General features: G+C 45.7%; 1 long non-coding RNA gene across 1 annotated transcript; it reads left to right on the forward strand.

The window, feature by feature from the left end:
* The first annotated feature begins 228 nt into the window (after positions 1 to 228).
* Positions 229 to 1,666, forward strand: LOC135383760 (uncharacterized). The gene is made up of 3 exons (XR_010420049.1): positions 229 to 315; positions 612 to 727; positions 1,438 to 1,666. It is a non-coding gene; the product is annotated as an uncharacterized LOC135383760 (long non-coding RNA).
* The last annotated feature ends 2,187 nt before the right edge of the window (positions 1,667 to 3,853 follow it).

The following is a 3,853-nucleotide window of genomic DNA, read 5'->3' on the forward strand; positions in this document are numbered from 1 at the left end:
TCACACAACACTGGGCATACGACCAATGAGAGTGCAACGTGAGAGTAGCAAAACATCAAAACACGAAAGGAAGAGTATTGATCCCCCCTCCCTCCTATAGCATGCAAAACGTGATTTGCGCTGAGATGAACATATATCTTCATGACGCGAGTAATTTTCACTTTTCACTGATCCAAAGGAGGTCACGTGGGATTGCTTGACGGTTGCGAAATTAACAGTAATGAAAATGGCGAAACGAAACTTGTGAATCGTGCATTTGCTCTTCATGGTAGCTGCCAGAAAATCGAATCAAACTTATGGGACACTGGATTACAGGTATGTTGGCATCTTTTTCATTCCTGCATATCATTTCACATTACACTATACGTGAATACATGGTGTCATGTCTCACGATGCTGGGGAAGTAGTTGCATGGGGAAGTGTGCATGGTTGTAGACTTTTAATTTTTGATCGCGTAATCGAAATATCGGCACCTTTCGCATTGTGGCTTGCATGTGACCAACCAAGTGCTGTTCCCTTATTAGCGCTTCCTGCAAACGACAAAACGAAACATGTGGGAATGTATATTTTTGATTACTCATATGTATAACAAGAAAATGTATCGTTTGCAGGTTGCTGCCACTACTCCATGTGCCCGCAATTGTCTTGCGTGTATGATTACACTAACGACGTCGCCCACCACGGCGGAAGTGTTTTGCGTACACGCGTTTCAGCATGAAGCCTGCAGGTAACATCTGATGCTTACCCTTCGGGTATTCTGAATTAAAAGCGATAAAACCCCGGTGCAGGGGACACAAAGAGACAACACAGACGACCCCCTGCACCGGGGTTTTATCGCTTTTAGATGTACCACCAAACAGCCCGGTTTTTATCGCTTTTTATTCTGAATTTACATATTGTAGTTTAGAGGAGTTCCGAATGCCCAGAGTGACACACACTTATAACATTGTGACATCAGTGCAGTGGCATAAGCCCTAATGTAGTGCCCCACGAAAATGAACGAGGGGCAGTGGTTTATCCAGAATCCCAAGCACGAGAGGGGTGTTGGAAAAAATTGTGAGGGGAGGTCATCATTGTGGGGGGAGGGGAAGGCTTAACATATCATTACAGACGTATCTGACGCTGAAATCACAAGGGCACCCCCTGTAGGGGGTGCAGAGGCAAAAAAGTTAGGGGGGTGTAGGGGGGTCTGGGTAAAGCACTGACGAGGGGGACTCCTCCACCCCATGTCAAGCCTCATAAAGCACCTCCTGAAATATTTTCTTGGCTATGCAGCTGCATCATTATGACGTAATTGTCATTGTTCTCCATAATTCTTGAATATGTTTTGAATATATGGAAAAAAAGTCTGCTTGACAGCATATGTCTCATGGTCATCATCAAACAAAAGCATACGTCATTTTGTTCTGTGCCTTATGTACTTTTTTTAAATTTCAGGTGGACGTAAATTGTAGAAGGCAGCTAGTGGGGGAGAAGATCATGGTCATAGATCATGTGGCTCCTGGAGCTCCCAGTGGGCTCCCTTGTGGAGTACTTTTCAGAACACACACACAGTTCGCTCACAGAACCAACGAGTAGGATGTTGCTTGAATACTGAGAGAAAATGGCGTAACACATACAAATATCGTGTGACACATATGACAATAAAAACATTTTTCACGAGGGATGCACGAAACACTGTCGCAATATTGTGTGCATGAACCATTGTGTGTGACACAAGCCGTGGGGGCACACCGCCTCGGACACATTTTGGGAAGCATAAAACACAGTATATACACAGCTAATATGGTGGATGCTTCTTTTTTCTTTTTGGCCGTTATGAGACATCTTCGGCCGTAATGAGACTTTGGCCGTAACGAGACACTTGGGGATTAAAGGACTTTCGGCCGTAATGAGACTTTCGGCCGTAATGAGACTTGGGCCGTAATGAGACTTCGGCCGTAATGAGATGTTACCGTCGTAAATTGTAGAAGGCAGCTAGTGGGGAGAAGATCAGGGTCATAGGTCATGTGGCCCCTGGAGCTCCCAGTGGGCTCCCTTGTGGAGTACTTTTCAGAACACACACACACACAGTTTGCTCACAGAACCAACGAGTAGGATGTTGCTTGAATACTGAGAGAAAATGGCGTAACACATACAAATATCGTGTGACACATATGACAATAAAAACATTTTTCACGAGGGATGCATGAAATACGGTCGCAATATTGTGTGCAAGAGCCACCGTGTGTGACACAAGCCATGGGGGCACACCGCCTCGGACATATTTTGGGAAGCATAAAACACAGTATATACAGAGCTAATATGGTGGATGCTTCTTTTTTTCTTTTTGGCCGTTATGAGACATCTTCGGCCGTAATGAGACAACCTTCGGCCGTATTGAGACATTGGCCGTAACGAGACACTTGGGGATTAAAGGATTTTCGGCCATAATGAGACTTTCGGCCGTAATGAGATGTTACCATGGCGCCGGCGGGTCATAACTTCATAAGCCGGTTATTCCTGTAAATTACATTCAGCGCAACCACGAACCTTTCGACCAGCTGGCGGACAGCATCAATATGGCGCGGACAAGATGGCTGATAAGCGGATTCCGCTCGGATTCAGGCTTTTTGTGCGGCGCAACGACGACTCTGACGTCAAAATAGGCTCCACCCATGAGACCGCAAAAGATCAGAGAATGGCCAAACTCTCTCTATAAACAGCTCTGAACTGGTGCAGTGCCGTATATTAAAAGAGAGTCTGGCCATTTGGAAGGGTCCCAAAAAGAGGCTCGACCTGTCAATCGCTGTTCCCGGCCTCTGATTGGTTTACTTTTTACCACAGGGTCGCCGTGGCACCTGACTGACACCCAAAATGGCAACGAAAACAAACACGGAGGCGGGAATTTCGTGACAAAAATTTTTTACAGACTACTTTGATTTTACGCTGCACATGTATATCCTCATATACGTTTATCGAAAATCCGTATCAACTGATGCTGGGCTATCGATATTTAACCGGAAATAATACGTTTTGCCATCGGTGTTAGGCCTAGTGAACACGGGGATTACAACGAAATAATAACAAAAACGGCACTGTGCTGTACAATTTTGAATTTAATTACTGAATCTGATGGATATATAAACATTCTTGCCTTTTTATTCCAACTTTTCATGTCGATAAGTTAAAAATCGTACCGACGACAGGATGTGTACCAGCAGGTGGTCCTCACGGCAGCGGCACATACGACGGAAGCACAAGACAATTCCCTGACGTGCATTGCGCAGCCTAAGTGCGTTCATCAGGTTCACAAAAAATCCACTAGTCTTCCAGATCGCGAGAGGTATCCATTTCAATCCCATCCAATCCACTTGCCACCCAAAATGGCGCTGCCCATATTGGATAGGGGGACAAATAGTGAGGATAGGTTGATTGATGGTGCCCCATATTTCAAGACGTCATTGGTCAGAAAGCTGAAAAAGTGGATGGAGCTTCAGATATAGGCATGACCCATTAATGGCCAGATTCCCTTTTAATATACGGCTCTGAGCTGGTGGGCTCTGTGTGCCGCTGCATCGTTTCGCAGCTTCGTTTTCATGAACCGCAACAGGAATGGGTATTTATATAACTCCGGACCACGCGCCATGCCACTTGTTTGAAAGTGCAGCGTTATGTCCACATGTGATATGTGAACTATATGGCAGCTAGATTGCGGTCACGACGCATGGCACAACGAAGCGCCAGGAAACTTGCCTTGGAGTCTGTAAAGAGTACCCAACATGAGAAGCTAGTGCCGTGCGGAACCGTGGAGTGCAGCATGTTATGTGCTGTCGCGCCACCAAAGTACCGTAAAGTTCTGGCCCGGTCAAAG

The sequence above is a fragment of the Ornithodoros turicata genome, chromosome 2 (genome assembly GCF_037126465.1).
Source record: "Ornithodoros turicata isolate Travis chromosome 2, ASM3712646v1, whole genome shotgun sequence".
NCBI classification, from domain to species: domain Eukaryota; kingdom Metazoa; phylum Arthropoda; class Arachnida; order Ixodida; family Argasidae; genus Ornithodoros; species Ornithodoros turicata.